The sequence below is a fragment of the Rissa tridactyla genome, chromosome 1 (assembly GCF_028500815.1).
Source record: "Rissa tridactyla isolate bRisTri1 chromosome 1, bRisTri1.patW.cur.20221130, whole genome shotgun sequence".
Taxonomy (NCBI): domain Eukaryota; kingdom Metazoa; phylum Chordata; class Aves; order Charadriiformes; family Laridae; genus Rissa; species Rissa tridactyla.
This window is the reverse complement of record NC_071466.1, coordinates 116,030,388-116,054,453: the sequence shown is the minus strand read 5'-3', so window position 1 is coordinate 116,054,453 and position 24,066 is coordinate 116,030,388. Positions and strand designations below refer to the sequence as shown.

The following is a 24,066-nucleotide window of genomic DNA, read 5'->3' as shown; positions in this document are numbered from 1 at the left end:
ATTCCTGCATAGTACAAATTGGACTAGAGCCTATCTGCAAGAATGACAAGCAACTTCAATTCATGATATTCCATAGCAGCTCAATTGCTCAGCCACCTTTCCTGAGCTAACCCTGGTAAAAGGTTACCTTCTGTCTTCTGGAAAATGCGTATCTTTTGAAGTCAAATAAAAAAAAAACACATATTTTTGCTTATTTAATTCCTTTAAGTTCAAATCAAGAGTCTTTATATATATCAATGCACTGTTTTACCTCACAGTAAATACCATCTCAGTGAGCTCATGTTCCCTCCCTGCCTTCTCCTTATTATCATCTTACTCCTGCACAGCACTGTATCTTGCAAGACAAATGAAGGATAATATATTTTATTTATATCGGAAGTCACATAGCATATTTTCTGCACTATAAGTAATAAAACAAAAACACAACAAGATGTTCAATTAAATCGCGGATCATAGACAAAGTACATCGTGCCCCTAGCAACAGCTTCCATTCACTGCAGAGAAATATGCTGTAGACGTGACAAATCTTTGTGAAGTTTCTCTTAGTAATTACTCTGCTTAATGCAGACTGTCATTACATGGTGGCTTTGATATGGAAAAATATTTAGTGCCATATACCTAGTGCAAAGCTGCTAGCAATAAACATGAACTCTTTCAGCAGAGCTATCAGAAACTCCACACTGCATGTTTTCCTCTTGAAACTTCAAACTTGCTTTTTGCCCCTGCCTGTCCCACTTGGCCAACAAACTGCAGCTCATCCCATCCCACTGGCCAGAATCAACTTTGCAGGGTAGTGGAGGGCAAAAAACACTCCGGAGCATGCCGGCTTGCATTCCCAGCCCAAAAGGTAAGCAAAGCTGCCTCACTCCCTGTTTTACACAGGCCAGCTCACCACTTGGCTTAAGCTTCTCCCTTTGCCCCCTCCTCTGCACACGTACCCTCAGCCCTGTCCCATCCAGCCCCAGTGCCCATTCCTGTTCCTAACCCGGCTGCTGATGCTCTTCCAGCTTCGCTTGCTCCCATTCCTAATGCTGCCATTATGGACCTCCCAACTTCACAGGCTTGAGCGTCGTCCGGCAGCTGATGTATATGTATTTTCAGTTGCTATTGCCTCCACTTCAGATGTTCAGCTTGACTGAATGATTCTTCCTAATTTTCTGTTCACAGCGAACTGCTGTACTTCGCTGTCCTACTCAATGTTTTCCATTCCTCCCCGGGCTGCCCTCAAGTCATCCACTTCATAGCAAGCGCAGGTCCAAGAGGAAAATAATAAGTAACAGGTTATCAAAACACTAAATTATTTATTTCTTTAGTTTATTCTATCTTGAACTAGAATAAACCAAGGCACAGTCATAGTGTTCAAAAGCCTACTAAATTGAAATTTCATCTCAAACTGAGGCAAATAATGAAGTATTGAAGTTACCTGCAGATGAGGGAAAATCCTTTATCAAGCTATATTTTGAACACACCTTTTCATTAGAGATAGTCCTGACTGCTCAAATTCCAGAAATTGTGTAGTTTGTACCTTGATTTTGTAGTTGCAGGAGAGAACATGAATGCAATGCCTCTGGGCACTGCATAGGAAAATGCAGTGCCTGCTTTTATGTCAGCTCAATTTTAAACCTGTTCATGAAAAGATTTCAGAAGATGCTCCTGTTTTCAGCAGTTACTTTTAGATTCAGGCAGTTTATGGTTCAATTAACATCAGAAGACAATCTCAAAGGCTAGGGGTGGAGGAAGAGGAGGATGGAAACACTGATATGCTTTGATTTGTTCTTACAGAACTGAAGATCTAATCAGTTTTAACTATAAATTAATGAAGAGTTCATATCAAGTTTTATGTGAACTAAAAAGAAATACCAACCTGGCTACAAAACCGGAAGTTACAACTTTCTTTTTCTCTTTTTTTTTTTTTAAACAGTGTAATAAAATGTCTCCAATATTTACAAAAACAAGTGTCTTCCATTAGTGCTGTAGTTAGTAACTCAAGCCTACTCAAAGAAAGATATGAAGAATAATTTTAGCAGATAAACAAAGCTGATGTAATTAATCAAGATGTCAGAAGATGTCATTCCTGTAGAAACTTTTAAAGGCAGCTATAATTTTACAATATAGCTCCTCTTATGTACAGACTTCTATATTTAGGAAACACACTGTATCCCTCTACATATTTAGCAGAGTTACTTTATTGGGTAGCAATGAAAATAGTACTGGTATTTTCAAACTGATTTGTTCTTAATACTGTTTATTAATATATCAAAGTTAAAATTTCACTTTTGCTTTGCTTTTGAGCTTCATTAAATGCAATTCAGATTCTTTATATAGAACATATAAGAAGAATACAATCTATTCTGCATTCAAGAGATGTAAGTCGCCAATATTTTGGGACTATTCTTATACTGTTAGAGGCTTTTCCAATAGCTAATTAATGCTGCCATAAAAGTCCCAGATTTTTGGAAATACTGGTTTTATGTCAGAAATTACTGATAGTGGAAGGAACTGGTTTTGCATTCCACATTAGTTTTCTTTTTTCTGGACTACATTTTCCAAATCTAAGCTTCTAGATAGAATCCAACCTAGTATTTAAATGTATGACCTCAATATTTCCTCTTGCAAGTCTGCTTTAAGCTTATTCATATATAAAGATACTTGCAACTGTGAATAGCTCCCAACAACAGAACTGATACAGAGAAAAGACAATAAGCTAAAGTTCAGGTAACTTCATTTGGTAGATTTACATATCGAGGTAGTTGGAACCGAATATGAAATACCTCCGAGGTCTGCAAACTACGTTCACGTTTGAATCAAGTTCATTCACGGTGAATTACTGACCCTCAAAAGTAAGATTTCCACTCACTTTTCACGAGGCTTATCACTTTATTCTTTGTATTTCAATTGAACGAAATAGTCTGAGATTTGACAGGACAAGTTTTGTAAAAACAATGTTTTGAAATGAGAGAAAAACACTGCTTATTGTTTTCAAAAGACATCTGAACCTCAAGTGTATTTTATTAATTCTTGAAAAGCTAACTTGCTACCTAAGAATATAAAACCAGACATACCTGAATACATAAAATATCTATCTAATCTTCCCTCCATCTTTTGTATAGGCTTTTTTTTTTTAACATTTAAAGAGAAGTATAACAGATATAACTGGAGAGCAACAGTCAGGGTTTTGACAAACAATGGTATAGCGAAATTAAGGAGACCATAACAAAATGACTGCCAGGCATTCTGAATCAGCCTCATTCGCTACATTTTTACTATAAGTTTTCTGCCTTGAGGCTTCAAATGCATGATCATTAAGTGTTTCTGTACTCATGTATTCGCCTTTGGGCCACTGGAGTTGCTGGTAATATTGTTCGATGCATTCCGGTAGGGCCAGGATTACAACAAAAGGCTTTACTTCTAGTTTTTCTGATCATACACCCAGTGGCTGATAAACCACTCTGTTTAAAAGTCTTTCGGATTTTCTTTTACCCAGTTATAACAAACATATGAAAGCTGGAAATGACAACACAGGAGTAAATAACAACTCATGAATATTATTCCACAAACAAAAGTTTTCCTAATAACTTCTGCAGAACCAACATAAGCCCAAAGCATAATGTTGACCATTAACAAAATTCAAAATACAACACGTTTATTCATAAATGTAGTAGTCACAAGCACAAAACAGTTGGGGTTTTTTTAGCACCTGTGAAATAATTTTCCTAAATTACATCTGTGTACAATGTACAAATGTATGACTGTGAATTTTAGTCTACTTTCATGTATACTTGTTTCTTTAGAAAGCAAAACATTTTCACATCTACGAACTTCTCAAAGTTTGCAACTCTACCCTAAATATATAATTTAAGTAACAAAAAGACAGAACAGTCAGAAAATTCTATGAATGCCTACTATCCAAGCTTCTCCATATAAAATCTCTTTCCAAAACTGTTGCAGGTTTTTCATAGTGTTAATATAGTGGCCAATTATAACAGTGATTAAAACACCACTGCAGAAGTTATACCAATTACTCATTTTCGCTTAAGTGCTCATTTAAAAAAAAAACAAACAAAATAACATGTAATGTTTTTCTTACTTACCCACAGCATACTATAGAAAAGCATTAAGCATATGCGACAACCAGGAAATTCTGTTAACCTTCGGTTACTCACCTAGGAAAAAGAAGAAAATGCATAAGCACTCTTTGTATGGGGAGGAAGAAGACAGTATTGATTTGTAATGTATGTGATAAGCTTCTATGTTTATGAAATTTGTGAAATAAAATATTTTATCTTCAATTCCAAGTTAGAAGGAAGGAGCTGGAAATATTTCACATAGTGAGGTGTATCACAAAACAACAGTTAGGTAGAAGTTGCATTTGTGTAAAATCCAACCAATTTGTCCTTCTGTAGCACCGATACAATACCGTTCTGCTATCACAAGAGGAGTCTCAAAATCTTCTAAAACCAAATTGGATACAGATTCTATGTTCAGAATAAACTGCCTAAAGCAACATTTTAACAGAACACAGTTACAAAACTAATTAACTTTTGTGACTACCATAATCGTTTTCAAGGTTTCCCATGAAGCCTGGTGGGAGATCCAAAGTTTTGCCTGATAAAATTAGACAACTTCTCTCAACTGGCATATTTATATATTTTTATCTTATTCTCTCTGTAACAGAATAGTGAACATACCATGCTTTAGCTAATGCCTAGTAAGTATCAACAATGGTATGTTCTTCTAGACATTTAATGAATTCAGCATTTATTGAGTAGTGTGAATGGAAAACAATGATGAAGATGACAATAAAAGTTTTTGTCATCAATGTATATGCATAAGCCACATTTGTTAAAAAAAGGGGGGGGGCTCAGATCTCAAATTTTTAAAATAAATAGGAAAAAAAACCAATAAAAGCAAATGAAAGGTCACCTTTACAAGGGAAGATGGTATTTTTTTGTAATATATTAAACAGAAATTGCATTATCTGTAGGAAAAGTTATGCCTTTCCAAATTTGTGAGATTTTGCCAATGAGTTAAACTACAAAGGATGTAATAAAATGGAAGTTACTAGAAACAGAGCACAAATGAAAAAACCTAACTACTTGCTAGTCCTCTACATGAATGAAGAAAATTTACAAGCAACATGATTTTTCCATAGTAGCTTTACAATGGTAAAAATGCCCATATAAATAATGGTTTTGACACACAATTTACTTCGTTTTTTAATGTTTTTATAGAAAGCACTTTGAATTACTCAGGCTCTTGAATGATGCTAATGGTCATCATCTGCTGTTAAGATTTTTGTGTGTCTTTCATTACCCAGCCAACGTGTACAGTCATAACCATAAGCAATGTAAAATACAGTTCTTCAGAAATATAACTCACAAAACCCCAAAGCATGCCAGCTATTGTCTCAAGGGTGTTACTACTGACACACTGGTATGTTTCAGCGCATGGACAGCCACTGATGCATCTCGCAAATCTCACTTTAGTACTCTGAGGATTAGATCCAGACTGCTTAAGTGACACTGAGATGCAAAGCCATCCAGACTGACTAAGCAGGATACCTAGGTGCTTTGCATAATCCGCGAGAACCATGGTCATTTCTAGTGGTGTGCAGAGGACTATTAAAACTGTTTCTGTTACACCCCTGCCATTCGTCATTGTATAAATATAAGAACACAGTTCTCTTACAGAGCTCCTTCAGCAAAAACTTTAAAATATTATAATGCCTAGAAGGTTAGCCAGGCTTATTGTGGATAATCTAATAAAATTTTGTATCACAGCATCCCTTAGATGTCATCGTAGGCTCTTGTATGCACCCAAGGTTTAGATGAAGCAGTTTTCTTTTTATTTTGTGTTTCTCTACAGTGCAACTGCTTATTTGAACAGGCTTTACACTTTTCTAAAAGAGTACCTGACAGTGTTGTAAGAATCTAAAGAGTACATAACACTTTTCATAACAGAATTCCTGCAGGATAATAGCCAATATTTACACTAATGAGGTTCGATCTGATACATCTAATGTTCTAGGACCTATGTACGTGATTGCAACTCTAGACTGAAATCAGGTCCTCCCTGTCTCACCGTTTAAGAAAAGACCGCAGAAGAAATGTATGGCTGAAGGTCAAAGAGAGAGTCATCAAGCAAACAAAATACTTGTAGGAAGACAGACACGAACACTTCACTTTAATGGGAAATCCATTTGAGCACAAAACTTTGCCCTATTCATACTGAGAGAGGAATAATTTCTGCCAGTAGCTGCTGGCTGTGGAACTTTCCCCATGTATCAAGTGACCAATCCTGCACCCGTAAACTATCTATTTAATTTTTATAACTTGTTTAATACTATATGTAAGAAGTCCTTCAAATGCGGTCAGTCCCAGTACAATAGTGATCTCCCCCAGTTTATATTTCAAAGTAGGAATATTTTGAAACTCAGCTAGCAAGGGTAAGGCTTACATAACTTTAGAAAATGTAAAACTCATGGCAGTACTATAAAACACTCCCTAGTGGGACAAAACTCTTTCCTAACCAAGCAATTGAAAATCAGACCAACAGCATTTAAAATATTAATTTACCATTACCAAGTAGTTTAATGAAATACATCAAATTTCTACTACGAAACGAAACCATGACATGTATCTCTCTACATCCAGTTTCCATGAGAGCAAGCAACAAAAACATACACCAAGGAAAAGGTTTGTGAGGTTCTAATATATGCTATATTGGGTCTGTTGCTGCAATATTATTAACAGGACCTGCTTTTTAAAATTGTTTTAAGTAAGAATCACTCTTAAAATCAGCTACTATACAGAAGCGTAATTTAGAGACCCACAAAAGTTCTTTCAGCAAGTGCTTCAAATTATATTATTATATATAATTAATTATATTATTACACAATATATAATTATATTAAATAGTTATTATATTTTATATTGTTATATCAGCATGTGAAAAACCTTCTAAGCAACTGCATTTTCCAACGTTATGCTTCTCTGATTTTCCAGTGTCAGACTATTAACATGACAGCAAATTGTAGTCATTAGTCAAAAATAGTGAGTAAAATGGTTTACATGCTTAAGGTGACCTTAAGACTGCCTTGTAAAATACTGATAGCCAAAACAATTGCTGTTTCATGATTGCTCCTGACTAAGTGAAATCATATTTCAATTGAAAAACTGAGCTAAATCTCATTAAAAAATGTTTAATTCTACACCTGTTTGTTACTTCCAAATTTATATGGGACTATATAGGAAATCTGAACATAAGTGTAACCAGTTAGAAATATATCTCAAATTTAACGATCATCAGTCAAATTTACTATGCTACTGGCATACTGGCACAGTAACTGCACTGGCATAGTATAGGATAACTATTCACTAAAATTCCTGAGCAATAAAGATTTGTCCATAGAATCATTAACTTGAGTACTGGATAAAAGCCCTGCAATTCCTAAGGCCCCAATCAGAAATGGAAGTCCCACAGTGCTGGGTAAACTTCATTCTTCTTAACCTAAGTTTTTATGTTGGTTGTGTGCCTTAACGTGATTTTGGGGGGGGCCCCCGAGGGCGTAAATCACCGATTTTACTTTTTTACTGTTTCAGTGAAATGAAAAATAGGCAAATTTGGCAACAGTAAAATTAGTTTTTGACAATACAAAAACATGTCAGTTTTACTTTTGGAAATGTAGAGGTGTATTTCATGACTTCTCTGAAAACTACACACAAGTGACTTAAGCAGCAATGGATACTGCTAACTCAAAGATGATTATTATCATGCATAGAGTTGTTCCATTTAAAAGTAGCAAACATACTGCTCTGTAGTAATGCAGTACTACTAACATACAGGCAAGGCAAAGAGTGCTGAAAATGGACTCTTTTTCTTCTAATATTTTCTTTTTTCCTGCCCCTGTTCTTTTTCCCTTATTCCAGTTTCCAACTTTCCCACTCCCCCTCGTACACTCACCTCACTGTACGCAGCCCCTCAGTCCTCTTTCTTTCAGATACTCACCACTTTACTCTCTGAGTTATCGTCAGACATTTCACATTCTTCCACACTTTTTCCTCTTGATGACAATGAATTTTTAATTGCTTTGTATTTTTGGCTATCTAGTACTTCTCTGTGTGTGCTACATGTAAATTATTAAGTAAATACTACAATTAGCTTGTCTAATTTCACTGAAGGAAGATACATGCACACTAAATAACATGCTCTGCTTGGGAATACATGCCTAGGAAGTAAATAGCTTCATTCCCAATTATAGTGGCATTCAGTTGGACTTGAACAGTTAATCTTATTATTGCCATCATGATAAATCGCACTTCCAAAGATATGCAATTAGCTTTCAAATGAAAGGACACATGAAGTAGCTTAAGCTAAATATATCTATTTTCTTAAAAGAAAATGAAAATCATTTTACAAAGGTCAGTATTAGCAATTATTGAGCATTTCAAAGGAACAGTGAAGATGTGTGTATTTAATTCTAAGGGCACAGATAGTTCCTTTGAGTTTTACACGACTACTTTTATCTAAAAGTAAATATATGCACAGCGTTGAAGACTACCATTTCAGGTTTTAATAGCAAAAATAAAAAATGCCATCATCTTAAAGGTTAGGATTTTCAGATTTTGTTGCTTCTAGCTACACTGTCTTTCAATAATGGTCAATATCCAGGCTGGATAAGACAAGGAGTCCTACCATTAGTAAAACTATAGAAGAAAGGTATAAGCTATGGAGAAAAACCAATACATAAACATGTCACAGCAAGGCACATACCTCTCCCTCTCTGCTGTAACTTAGGTCAAAAGTAGACAGTTTTTTCCACAGGTATCAACCTGTAAACCTAAACTTTGCATAAAGCAAGGTGTCGGTTAAAGTAGTCATGAAAGCACTGGGGTACTTTTTGCAAACATCGTTCAGTGCAAAAGACATAAAAGTACTCAACAGATGAGGCAATCTACATGAAAGTTCAAGGAAAAAATATTCTCTGTTATGTGGGCTTCAACTGCAGAAAATCTAGAATTAAGGTTGGGGCGTACACCTAAAGCCAGAATTCATCTGTCTATATATGAAAAAGGATGTGAAAATTGCATTTAAACAGTAGAGGTTAATGCCTGAAAACTTTCTAGTCAATTAAGTGTTTAAGAAATCATTTAACAAATTTAAATGAGTACTTTATAAGACTGCAAAAAATTGGTAAGAGATTTATTTCTTTGCTAATTATCTTTGTACAGACTCTTCAAACTTCCAGTGCAATTAACCTTAATGAAAACTATAGTGATTTAAAGATAAATGAACATCATTTTGGTTATCCTAGATAACACATATCCTTCACAAAATACTCAGCAGTGATACTCTTCATACAACTTTCCACACACTGATGCTCTTCCAAAATGGGTGACATCTCTTAGTATCTCATCTTGGGTCAAGCATAACTTAACTATTGATTTCATTTGCTTGTAATACTAATTTTTATGGTAATAAGTATCAAGGATGCATTTTTTTCATTAACTATTGCATATTTTCTCTCACACATTAAACACTGGATTTTTTCCTTAGTAAATAACAGGTATTAGCCACTATAGATGTATTAACTCTTTCACTCATGCAAAAAACCTAGCAAAACACCAGTAAAGACACAGAATGGAAGAACTCTCATATTTCATATGACATTCAAAATCCATGAAATATAGCATCAGTAGGGATGATGGATCACCGCTCTGAGAAACAGGAACCCTCCTCAGACAGGGCTGAGGTATGTATCATTGGGTACCAAATGCCAGAGACTGCTGTGGACCATGACAAACTAGCTTCATCTTGGTGACCTTCTTTGGAAGCAAGCAGCTAGTGACTGAGTAATGACAGAACAATAAATATAAACTCATTATTTAGCTAACACATTCTCTGGACAATTCAACTAGTTTTTACAAGGTGGTAGGACAAATGAAGACAAATATAAAATAGAAACTCTATAACTTAACAGTTGAAATCAACTGGAAGTTGAAAGTGTTGTATTTGAGCTACATGTAACACTTTCTAGACATAAAAAACTCCCTCCAGCAATTACTTAAAAGCAATCAGAATTATTTAGAATAACAACTTTGTGAATAATTATCTCCTTATATTTTGCATAATCTTCTTCAGAGATACAAGGCCACTTCTGTGCTATTACTCTTTTCCAAACACAATGTGCTTCTTTCATCTGTGCACAATATGGATATGAGTATACTAGAAAGTAATTGCCATTATCAAAAGATCAAATGTATGATGAAATTCAAGTATTGGATGAAAGCTTTCACATTTTTGTCAAATACATTTGGAAACATACTGTACGATTTAAGAGTATAAAGCAGCTCATGTATATTCAGACACAGCCAGACGAACGCACACACACAATACTATGGAGGCGTTCTTCAAAATGGACTAGATCTGATACTTGAAAGTTTACATTAGTATTCTAAGATCCTTGTATCACTGAATAAACTTTTCAGTCTAGCGACAATCACAGTAACATCAGCATCGCACCAAAATACACACACAGATTTATCGGTTTCTGCTTTTTGAAAGTTGACAGCATTTAAATTCACAGAAATAAAAAGGGAGCTCAGGTATTCCTCCTCCAAAGTTTAGCATTTACCACATAAAATTTCAAATCAAGACATGAAAATAAAACATGCTAAAATTCATGGGTGTTAGTTTAAGTGTCATCCTAATGGGTTTATTTTTTGACACATCTATAACTAAAACAAACATACCTCTTCAGCAAATCCTGTGCTAACTGGAGGCCTGACATGTATGACAACTAAATAAGCTTAGCTGAGCTTCGTCTAGCCATTACTAAAAATCACAACCAATAAATAGCTTGCAAACGGTATATTAGATCTTTATACTTGCTGCCAATCAAAACTGAGACTAGAATCTTAAGTAATGAGATCCTGAGATACTGCATCATACTGTGATAATGCTATTGCCTTTGAATTACACAGTTTTAGAATCTATCTTAAGTTACATGGGGAAAAGAGAAAAGAGGAATTTGCTTCTAACCATGCTAAACAGCTTTCCTTTAGTGCAAAGATATCCACTGATGCCTAGGAATGTTATTTTTAAGTAACATGCAATGTGCTTGTTGTTACAACTGCTCCTAGCACCTGGTGAAATTTGCAGCTGAGAGGGCCTAACAATTTAAAAATAACTGAATCACAGCTCACTTTTAATTTCAAATAATATAATCACCTGTATTTAGTATTACACATATTTAGACAAGCTGCCTGTCTCTGTTCCCAGCCATCTCTTTTCCTCTGTCATCTCAAACTTGACATTTTTCAATTTCAAATATGCAGATTTTTTTCCTTAGATGACTTGTCATTAAAACTGTCAAAAACTATAATTATTTATGTATACCTATTTATTATTAATCTAGAAAATTCTTCACAAACATCACACGGTTACTGTTTGTTCATGTCATTCTGCTGCCAACCCTGGTTTTCACTGTTGTTTGATGCCTTTTTGCGCACATCAGACCCGCTTCCCTTGTTGACCATTTCCATAGCATGGCAGGCCCAGACATGCTAGCTTTTCTCCTACTTGTGTTTGTTTTTCAAAATGTTTACGTAAGGTTCAGACCTAATAAAACATTTTCATGAAAGGCCGCAATAATTATAAAAAACAAGTTATATAAATATTTTGTATAGGTAAGTAGCTTTGTCAGATCGAAGTCTTGATCTTTTGCCATTAACGGGGAAAATATCCATAACTCAAAGTTCGAGGACTCTACTTTCAAATGGTTTCACATATGAACATTTAAGCTATGTATAAAGTCTTGACTACATGGGTCCACCCAAGGTTTAAATAAGATGAAAAAGAAAGAACAAAAAAAACCCAAAACCCTCCTGCCTTCCTGTTGAATTAATTTTCTACACTTTACATTTTGGCAAGCCAGCTAGTAAAAAAGGCAGTTTTGTCTTCATGCCTTTCACTTTACCTTCCATTCCTTATTCTCCAATTTAAAGCACTACCGTACCTTTCTAATGTCCAACTTATTGACACATCCAATATACCCCCCTACGACGACCTCCTCTTCCCCCCTACCCCCGCACCTCTCCATGCTCCTGTTGTTTGATGTCAAATCACTGGTCGGGAGTTTTTTTTTTTTTTTTTACGTGTTGTTCAATTGAAGATCTTAATGGGTAAAATATAAATATAAATCAAACTGAGTCTTCATTAAGAACCACCACGGACTGTACACATCAGTTGTTAGATATAAGTCTTGCATCTCCTGTGAATTTTAAAAAAGAAAATTGTCACCACATATAAATTGCCCTAGTGCAGAAAGATGCAAACATATCAGGACAGCAGAATGATTTGCAAATTAAATATATCTTGAATCAGAAAGAAGTGCAAACACTGAAATAAGATCTCCATCCAAAGAAAAAAAAAAAGTACAAAATAGGAATGTCCAGAAAAATAAACTAAAGCTACTAGAGAACTGAGAGATCTTCTACTCAGGAAGGAGCTTCTGTCTCCCCACTGCCTGTCACAGCTGAAACTCACCACTTAAAACCAGGAAGCGAGGAATCCTTTGTTACTTCCATCTCTTCCTTTCTATGCAAATTTAGGAGCATCTGAAACTTAGTATTTTCTTCTGTAAATTTCATTGTTTCAACCTTATTCGACACTACCACCAAGATTATCTGCACTAACTCTTACAGCGACTGCAAGAACTACCCCTTTGCTTTCTTCCACGGCAATCGCAGCAACTATTTGGACCAAACTAACTTCTTTTCCCCTCTTTCTTCTTGGGTCAGTCTGCTTCTCACAAGAAGTACCTCATCTGATACATGGTTTGTTTTATTTCTGCCACAGCACTTCCCCTTCAAAAATGGAACAATTTTCTTGAACTAGATCCATAAGGCAGAGTCTTTTCCAGATTTTTAAATAAACAATTATAAGCCATTATTGTAGGAGAAATTAGTTGATTAATAACAGCGAAGTTTCAAGAGTTACATGATATCTTTTGCACACAGATCGCATTACCAAAGACTTAGAACCTTAGATGAAAGCCAATGAAAAGCATGAACCTGCTACTCCGCTTCCTGCTTCTTTTAGATCAATTAATGTTTTTCTTCTCCCCCCTCCCCCCCCCCCCCCCATCAGCACACGCAGGCGGGTGGGCAGGGGGAGGATCCAAAGCTTAACATCATGACAAGTCTGACTAACGCTGCTCAAAAACTATAGTGCAAGGTCCATGTGTCCAGTTGGAAAGTCTTCTGTACTAAATCTTATCAGAGGTAGCTTATATATTACAGAGAAAATGTGACTTGACATAACCTTCAAGTTGCTGCCACGCAAAAGCAAAAAAACCAAGGGCTGAAGTAATTTTTGCAGACTTAGATTTAGAATAGAAAAACCCATTCTGAAAGATATAAAACAAAGAACAAAACAGTAAGCAGATTTTCTAAGCCTAAGATCCTGGGGCATTTTCACATCAAACTGATTAAGGGGATCACTAGAATATCCATGTGGAAAGACTACTTGGCAAGATGGCTGCCTCACTAAATGGCAATGTACAGTCAACAAAATATAAGATGAATTTAAAACAATTATTCTGGACATACTACTCAGGCTTGAAGTACATTCAGTCAGTAGCTGAACTCGCAACAGCCAAGGTACATGCCCCAGCAAGCGTAAGAATAGCACAGCTGATCTCATATTCTGAAGCTGCTGTTGCGTATGCAGATCTTCAAATTACGTGTCCATTAATTGACACGCTGTCTAGTGAACTATTACTTCATTAGGTTTCCCAGAGAAGTAAATGTTTATTAGTTTTCCCTTCTATCTTAATGTTATTGCACAAGGTACGATGATTTGATAAACAGTCTTAAGAATTTCAAGCTTATTGAAATTTCATTAAAGTTAACAACTTGTCTGAGATATTTCAAGAGTCCTAGACAGGCAGATAAATTCTATTCATGTGGGTTTGGGGGTTTTTCTTAGGTGGGGTTTTTTTTTTGGGGGGGGTGGGGGATGGAACCTATAATAGGACTAGAAGTTGACCAGAACCTTGAGGTGAAAGTGCCCAGACATTCTCCTTTACTGAGTTACCCCAAAAGATCAGAATTCAGAGAAACCAGGTTTCATTAGAATATAAACTAGGACAGTTAAGTTTTTACACAGAAAATATGCCACCACCTGGAGTATCAGTTTCAGTTGATTCAGTGACTTCCGGGGTTGTAACAAAATCTACCCCAGGGCCTTCCTGTCCCTGAGAAGCTTTTTCTTCCCATGCCGCAGAAGGTCTGGCTGTCTTCTTACTCTCTGTTCATATGGGCAGTCTGCAAGCGCCTGCAAGCACACGGCACGCTCCAGAGCCTTTCGGCTACTCTTCCCCCCTCCTTCGCTCTTTCCTTGTGTCTACCCGCCCTGCATTTAGGAGGCAGCTCTTCATCACCACATTTAATTACTCTTTGCAGGACGAAAGCAACTCTTTGAGGCATTTTCACCTTATTTCTCCCTTCTTAAAACCATACAGCTTGCAAACTGAGAATAAATGAATTAAATGCATGCCCTGAGTTAGAGGGTCAGTTCAGGCTGGAAACAGTCCAAGCTGAAACATGAACAGGACTCCACGTGTCACGTTATCAGAAGACTTTCTTATGCGGGAAAAAACAGAACAGAAATGTGAATCTAGGTCTTTGGAGTGAGTTTCTAAAAAATTGAAATGTTAAATACACTGGAACAGGTGTCTCATTCCTTCAATCACTATCAGTGAAAAGCTTCTAAAAGTCCCGGATTTAAAAATCCATTTCATGAATATCTAGTCAACAAGGAGAAAATTGCATATAGATAAAAGGAGGTTTCCCTGTTTCCTCCTGTCATAGTCTAAGTAAGGGCTACAGACAAGGATATGTAAGCACACACCGGAAAGACTACACTAAGGACCCAGCAAAGCATAAACCTGGAGTCGTCAAAACAAGCACTCTGGACCCAACAAAAAGGAACAAACTGCCTGCAGCAGGCCAGCACATCATCTCTGTGGTGCTCTGACAAGACGGAAATAGACACAGAGAAAGTCTAGACATGCACAGCCCCTGTGACTGTGAAGTCTGAGGGAGCAGCTCAAGCTATTCTATTAGCTTTGGTATGTACTGGCTTACATGTGTTTTTTATTTAAATCGTTACACTTTGATGTGACCGATCATTCAATTATCAACATCTTTATCAAGACAGAAGAAAAACATCAGCAGCCAGATCAGGCCATCAGAACTACCATATCAGAAATTGGCACAGGGTCCCACCTACGCATGAGAGAACACGATCCCATGCTTAGGCAGGTAAGACCTCAAAAACTAAGACCCACAAAGGCATGACTTACACAAACCAGAGAGCCAGCAGGGAAGTGTATTTCATCCCTGTGGCAGTTACAGGACATTGTTCAGAATACAACTAGTGTTTAAAAAACAGCCACTCTCCAATTAGAATATTCAGATACCACTTGCAAATCACAAATTGCATGCAAGTCGTGCTGAGGAACACTCTAAGATAGCATAAAGAGATGTCATATACAGATTTGCACCTTTCTGTATAATCTCCACACACAAAAGTAAACTTTATACAAAATAGACTTCATTTTAGCGCTTTTTTTTTTTTCCAATAGCACACGATCACATCCCCCAATTTTCCAGTTTATGACCTCCTATGATATGATCACTGCTTTGGCATCTTCAGATGTCAGGATGTTACTTTTTGTATTAAAGAAGATCAGTTTAGCTGATTTTGAATTTGGGGTATTTCCCCCAAAATCATTTATAATATCCTTCCCTTTCCCCGCCAAAGAAGTATCTGTCAAGAACTGAGAATCTATAATTTCAAGAAATACAGAGTAATCTTTAAAATTATCTTGAGACTGCCAAGATATGTGTATGTATCTAAATATATATATTAAAAATTATAAAACAAGAATGACAAACTTCCATTCTGAAAAGTCTATGTAGATTCCAAAGACACACAGAGAGAAATAATACTTTTCAAAATCAGAAAAAACAGTAACTTTCTCAACACAGGAGAGATGTCTCTAAATCAGGGTGGAATCATGCTAGTGGAACAGCATGAAGTAGTTAATGTGAAAGCCATACTCATTCTGTGCTAAATTCATTGACAATTCCTACAAATTTCAACTGAAAATTCCCTGACATAATACATATATACACACACACAAACACACACAAAGATGTAAAGCATCAGCTGAATTAATGACTGTCCAGAGTTTCAGGAAAACTAGCATTGGTGCCAACTTTCAATAATCCCAAACAACTGAACCATGAAGTACAGCAATAATCTAATCACTGCCTTTCCCATCCTCATTTCCTTCCGCTACTTGAAAAAAGAAGTCTTAGAAGTAGGTGTCATAGGGGAAGGGCCAGCTTTAGACTGAATGGATCTGAATCACTGAATACCAAAAAAATTAACCGAAGCGGACCAACAGGAATTCTTTGCCTTTTAATGATCAAGCCATTTTAGGTTAAGTACATAAAACGTGGATTTAAAAAGTAACTTTTCCCAGTTTTGAAAATTTTTCTGTTTAATATTTCTTCTAAGCTCTTAAAATATTCTGTGACTCCTAAAGCTAATAATCAAACACCTCGTTTTCCTTCTATGACTGATAAAACCTTTGGTGAAAGAAGTCAATATATTACACAAAAAATAACTGCTGAAATTAAGGCATATACATATTCTGGGGCTTTAGTTCAATGGTATTAGAGAAAAATGAAATAAATTTAATCAAAAATATTCAGAAAGTTACTTTCCCATATATTTGGTGAATTTTACATTTCTGCTTTTGTCTTCCTAAATACATTTTCCTATTTTACTTAAAATTGGACTTATAGTGGAACTGGTTTGTTCTACTCCTTCAGAGCATTTTTCTGTGTTTAGAGTTACATGTCTGAAGGTCTGAACCGAGATGTTCTTCTCTACTATTATTTCCAGACAGGTGGGAAGTGCAGAAATACCATATCCTTAGAAAGTTTACTCTCCAGTTTCAAGTTTGAAAGTTATTTTCCTCCTCCAAAGAGGTGAGCAGAGCTTTTGTGTTCCTCAAAACATTCCAGATATAGATCTCTAGTCTCGTCTACAGCTCCACAGGTTGCTGAAATTACTTTTATTTACTGTGTTAAAGACCGCGTGCAGGAATTGCAACAGACCTCAACTAATGTTGCACACACCTTCTATGCAACTGTGCTCTTCACACAAAGTACTTACCATGCTTAAAAGTTAAATTCTATGAATATCATTATCATAAAGACTTTATGCCATTTTGTATGCAGTCATTTAATATATTTCCGGTTTGGTAACTACAACATGTGAGAACAAGCTTCAGTAAACACATTCGTTTGCTTTTAAATTAGAAGTTTAACTACATTAACATACTGATTTGACAAAGATAATTCAAAGGATTATTATTATGCTGAAAACCAAATGCACTCCTTTCAAGTACTGAGATTTGAAAAACATAATAAATCAGAGTTCTGTGATGAAACATTTAATCTACTACCTATGCGTGTTCTACACAGAAAGGCCAAACATGCTACATATTGTAAACTTCAGGTTCTTACAGGGGACCTTTAAGCCACAAGCATACGCCAGTGTTACTGAGAGCATAAAAGTAAAAAGGTATAATATGCAATTTTAACATGCAAATTAAAGTCTGAAAGTTTATAAATGAAATCTGACAATACATTTCACTTCAAATCATGACACGCTATAAACTATTTCCTTAAATTAAGGAAGAAAGCCGAACTGGAGTTTTATCAAATAACTTTTCTGTTGTTTTCCTACTAAATAACACAAATACTGCTATCTTAAAACAAGGACAACATTTTTAATATTTCTGTAATGAGTCTGAAAAAAAGATCATAAAGAAGAAGAATTTTTCTTTTGTATTTGTATTACAAATTAATTGCTTAAAATTCATATTTGTAACAGACTTCCTGAAATACTTTTAAATAGTGGTTTTTAATTTTATGGGGGTTTGTTTCCTTTTTTTTTTTTTTTTTAAAAAAAAAAAGCTTAAAATTATCTCATTTCAACTTTCTTCTTGCTAATTCTTCCCTATTCATGCTGCTGGAAAAGAATCCCACCATTTTTATAAACAACTACTGGTTTGGTTGATGGGGTTTTTTTGTTGCGTTTTTTAATTTACTAATAAAATAATTTAGAATCCTGAACGGGAATGACAAGTGCAATTTACCTAGATCTTATCTAAAGAGACTGAAGAGATTCATTTAATCGCCATATAAAGCACTAAGTGACACAGAAGCCAGGTCATAAACAAATGCAAACTATACTTCTCCAAAAAGATAGAAAGGTTTTAACTGTAGTTAATGCCGTTTTGAATTCAAATAGTCTTTTAAAACTTTTTACCTAAGAGAAGAATCCCGAAGAGAAATTTTAAACTAGTTGGATCTCAATTTTGTTGACATTTCAAAACAGAACACTGAAATCCTGTAAAATAATTAAAATCCTTAAAAGGATTCAGTAGGATTTTCTCACTTGTTTCCCAGCTATCTAAAATATGGATTCTTCTGTCCGAGAGACTAATGACAGATCTGTGTCAAGGCAAAGATCTGAAGCTGAAAACATCTAGTATATTATACATTTGTACAAAGATCTATCATTAAAATACTATCAACTCCAAGATTTTTTGTGCTAATATAATTTGTAAATTACGATTAGAGACTTAGTAGTCAGTCTCTTCCATTAAATTAAAACCTACAGCATGATTTCTGAAGTAAGTTTTATGGGAAAATTTCCTTTCTTCATTTTCTTTACAGTTTATTTTAAAAACATTGGCACTGATAGATTTGGAAGCACTTGACTCATGATGTGTGATTCATCTGATGGTTGGACTCAAAATGTTATAGAAGCAAAATACATTTATAGGTAGGGCAGAATCATATTACGCCATCAGGTACTCAAAGTCAAACACAACTTTACTGTTATAAAATTATATTAGCACGTAAAGGAGAAGTTAATTCCTCCCATGAGCAAATTTCTTCTGTATCTGTTCATAACAGAAAATCGTTTGTTCATTGTCACTGAAATCATTCTAAGTGATACTGAATTATTTCTATTGACTAATCCTGTAACAAATAACACATTTTGTAGTTGTAGTTTGACTTGAATTACTAAAGCTGTATCAGGTTCTTCAACTGGATTCTTTTTGTTCCACCAGTACTAATTTCAAAGCGGAAAACTTCTCCGTAATTTCTTTTTTTTTTTTTTTGGTGGGATTTTGTAAACTCTTACCCTCTCTATAGTATATTAGTTATACCTTCTGCTTCTTCAAATTTCCAAAGCATTCTTTTAGTATAGTCTTTTTCATATGTACCTGATATCCTAACAGATTAACGCACAATTCCAAGGAATCCAACAGGAAGTGCACAGATATACACCACTGTAAAGATGACAGTCTAGCAGTACTGAATTACAATGGACACTTTTGGACTCACTGTAGTAGTTCAATTAATATAATGTTAATGATAGTAACAAAGCAAACCCATATAGGTTTCACCAAATATTTGCCTTAAGAGACAATTTTCCTTTTTCTTTTTAAGTTAAAACCCTACCAACTTCTGAGATGGGAAAAAGATATTTTTTAACAAAAGAATTATATTTAAATCATTATCATGGTTTCTACCCATAATGTTGACAATAATAATGATGAATGAAAGTCAAAAGTTCCGCAGCGTTTACTTTTGAAAAATACGCTATTCTCCACCTACCATGAAGAAAAAATTTTCAATATAAAAATAGTCCTATATTATGGAAAATTTGTCTATTTAATGATGATGCCATGATTCTGGAAAAGTCTTGACTTGAATGGAGATTATAGTTTGGCACCTGGAATCCCAACAGCAGTGAAGCAATGAGTAAAAGGAAATTATGACAACTGATGCTCCTCTATAGCAACAGCTCTGCAAATATTGCAAATATACGGTTCTAGTGGACATAAACACTCTCTCCTCTGAGACAATGATTTGTTAGGAAAAGAACAACAGTGTACCATTACTTGTCTGGGTGCATTTCTGTAGAGAGGAAGACGTCAGAAGAGGGCCTTGTGAATGCCAAAACAGAGTTTGAATTAGAAATTACTAAAAGAAACATTACTCTTCCTCTTCCCCACACTCCCAAATGTCTCAAAGTTATTTCTCTCTTCCTCATTAATCCCTTCACCATTCCCCAAAGCCTCCTCCTACACAACTGCCTATACCTCAGAGCGCCTTCCTCACCTGCTCCCCCTGGAGCCTCACACTTCTAAACCCCTCTCTTTCCACGCATCTCTCCAACTTCATAAGCAACCCTCTCACTCATATTACTTCTGAATTCTCTAAAACTCCACCCCTCTCTCTAAAGGAGAAGCAACCAGAACACGCAAATGGAAGACTGCTTCACCTCATCAGTTTGTCCAGCAATGAAGTGAAATTCATTTTGATACAGCATCCAAAGCTGACCTGGGACACCTTGCACAATGGCAGCTGATCTTCAGAGATAAAACAGAAAGGCCCATGAGGAAAGAGGTCAACTGCCTGGGTAAGAAAAGCAGAGCTCGGTAGCTCGGAAGTCTCTTCTGCCAAATACATGCTCTTTCTGAGGGAGATGAGTTATGAGGAACTGTTACCAGAACTGTCCTGGAATGTTCTGTATCATGGACAGTGATAGCAAAAACTGAGAGAAGAGCAAAAAAACCAAACCCATTTTCCAGGATCCCTTTTGTATTCCTTTCTTTAAATCTATTTTACATAATTTATTAAATGGGTAGTTTTACCACACTAGTTTATTCAGGTCCACTTGATTAACAGTCAAAGAGATACTTTATTCTGCACTGCTCAGTATCTTCTGTAGTTTGGTTTCTGGTTTTTGAGGGGATTTTTTGTTTGTTTTGTGGGTGTTTTTTTTAATCTGAATTGTCTTAATTGCCCTTGGCAAACTAGGGGATATGATCTTTAATTATTAGCTTGTTTACTGACAAATTAAATATACTCTGTTCCACTGGCATTTACACATCCCATTGATCTTGGGCATAAAAACAAGGTAATTGTAATTTCAAAATACACTAATTGAAAATACTGTATAGCATTTTGTATTTTATTTGCTTGAAAATTATACATAATTGTATATATACGCATATAAAATGAAAGCTACCTCAGTTTACAGGTTTTTTGTGAACAATTGGGAGTGTTCATTGGATAGAGGACATTTTGGAGCACTGCTTCTTTTGGAATCATAGTGTGTCATGGTATTTGACTGAATACTACAATTATGAACAAAATCATACATACTGAACAAATGTTTTACAGTTTTCCATGTGAATGACATGGCTATTTATGTGCAATGTTCATTTTAATGAGTAATTCTGTCACAGAAAATAAAAATGTGTTCATGGTTCAATAAATGAGTCTGTTGATTAACCAGACCTGACAGATTTTAACCTCTAATGTTTTAATCCCCTGCCACTATCAATGATGCAATTTCTACTAGGCTAAATATTTAAATTTGAAAAGAGTAATTTTTGTTTACATCATCTGGAAAAAAGCTTTACGGATTACCTTTTGCAAATTGCATCACATGAAAAATTTATATAACAAATCTGAAACCATGTACTTCTACTGCTAGTTTCTGTAATTCAACTGAATTAATTTTATATTTTTATACAGGAATACATTATACATTCTATTTATCAGGTTAAAAAAAAAAATAATCTATCTTCAGGAATGCACAAACATTAAAAATACCTACACAGTCTTATCGGTGATATGAGCGAATTTCCACGCATACCAAAAACGCATGCACATAAAAAATTCCTTCACGCTGAGAAATCTTTTAATTATTTTTTTCCCCCTTTACTTTCCAATTTTCAACTTGAAAGTCAGGAAAGAACAACAAGAAAGTATTTGTCTATGGTCTAGTCTGCCACATCACATCTGCTACTGATAGTAAGTATGCAAGCAACAGGATTTTTATTATATTGGAGATAAAAAAGTAAAGGTAGACATTATAAATACAGATTTATTTGTCCTGTTAGAATAGCTGCATTATCATAGGGACTGAGGATGAAACCTTAAGCCTACTGAAACTGGGGAGAGCATTAACCACTTTGAAGACCTTGAAAACCAGTTAAATATTCAAATCCTTTAATTTATTCCTTCCTCCATTCTAAAAAGAACTTAGCTGTAAGGTTTATTTTACTATTGTGAATTCTACTAAATTGCATGAGTTTCCTTCTATGGTAAGGCAAGCTCATTTTTAAGCATTTGTAGTGAAAAGGGTCTAGTATTTTATTTTATTTTATTTTCAGAGAGAAAATAGAGTTTGGCTCTCTTAAAGCTGCAAGAATTCAAAACGTCATACTTCTATTTCTATTTTCTTTCCATTATTAAAGTAACTTAAGCTAACACCACAGCTGCTACAACATTAAAAAAAGCACCCCAACTACTTCTTTTTAATACTATACTTCTAGCTAAAGAGTCTTAGACTGTTCCCGTTTTATTAAACTCTCTCTTATCATTTAATAGCGTAAATGTTATTCAGATTTTCATATTTATATTTTAGGCATCATAAACATGTTCAGATTAACAAAATAAACAACAGTATACAAACAACAACATCTTTAAAGAAAAAAGAAAAGCTATTTTTAAATGTCCATGAAAGGTTTCTCAAGCTCTCTAGAAGCTATCTAAAAATATATGTAATGCAAAAATGAGTCTAGATACCTACGTTCTGTCAATATTCAAAGTTCCCACTCAGGAATGGAGCTTCTTTCTGCCTGTGAGCTGTGTGCTGTACCAGCACACAAAAGCAATGTTGTGTCTACACTGAAGCACTCGCTTTTTTTTTTTTTTCCTTAGCACTTGAAGTAGGTAACTCAGTGCTTAGGTAAGGTGCTTACCCTTCAGTTGAGACAATATTTTGAAGAGCTGATTTCATGAATAGAAAGAAGCAGAGACAATTGTGAAAAAGTAAGATTCATAGAGCAGTTAATCTTACTGGGCTTATTATATAAACCTTCAACTGTATACCAATGAACCAAATGGGCACAGAAACCAAACACCTCTTTTCACCTGGCAAACTTATTTTCTAAGGCAAACTTTTTTCCAATGATTGCTTTCTCTGTTTACAAAAATAATTTTGCATTTTTTCTTTTTATCACAGCATGTGTAAGAACTATGAAACCTACTGGAGATCCATCTAGCACAAGAAAAACAACTGCTATTAAGGCTCATTAAGTAACACTTCGAAGACTGACAGTCCTGCGCAGAAGGTTAACTGAATTAACTATTTACATTAAACTCCATCAATATTTTTTTTTTACCTCGGAAGTATTTAAAAAGACATACAAATTGTTCATAAAGATATCTATATTTGCAACCAGTGTTGTTTTAAGTACTAATCAATTGAGGGTGTTTTATTGACAAAATCTGTATATTGATAGAAATTTTACCTTTGAGGAAAGATGCTGAACTTAATGATCTGTATTTTTCTGACTTTGCAATTATAATATAGTTATCCCTTTCTCATCCTGGCAAGAGTTATGGTCTGCTGTCTTATCCAATTTTCCAAAACAGTTTCCATTTTTTTCCAAAAGAGAGATATGTCATTTATTCTAAGACAATGTTCTATTACAATTGAACATAATTATCTAGAAAACCCCAACTAGAGCTTGTCTATTTAAATCCCAAGGACACGTAAACATTAACAGTACAATTTAAACCTCAAGTGTTCTGATATTTCTGATTGCCCCAGGTTTTTACACCAACTCTGTATTAAAAAAAAACCTCAAAGATTTCCTGTCTGACAGCAACAATTTATTCTGTGTCAGCTTTCAAAAACAAATGAGCCATGTTGCCAAATACAGAGATTTCTGTTTGTTTTTAAACATGCTGGGGTATCTTTCCGTTATCTTTATGTCACATCCTAATACGAACATGGAATAAAAAAATATTACTAAACTAATAAATTAATAATAAAAAGTGAGTGCTCGTATATAAATGACTTCATAAAACACAAGGAAAACAA

The 24,066-nt window shown here is 35.0% G+C and overlaps 1 protein-coding gene across 5 annotated transcripts in view; it reads right to left on the bottom strand.

The window, feature by feature from the left end:
* CADM2 (cell adhesion molecule 2) overlaps positions 1–24,066 on the bottom strand; it is a 669,070-nt gene that overhangs the window by 542,754 nt on the left and 102,250 nt on the right. Inside the window, exon 1 of one of the 5 annotated variants that reach the window (XM_054204898.1) lies at positions 4,092–4,419. The exons of 3 other annotated variants lie outside the window; for them this stretch is intronic. The gene's annotated coding sequence lies outside the window, so the exon portion shown is untranslated. Of the gene's footprint in view, positions 1–4,091; positions 4,420–24,066 lie in introns of those variants that run through there. One more of the 5 variants, XM_054204877.1, reaches the window with a different exon arrangement.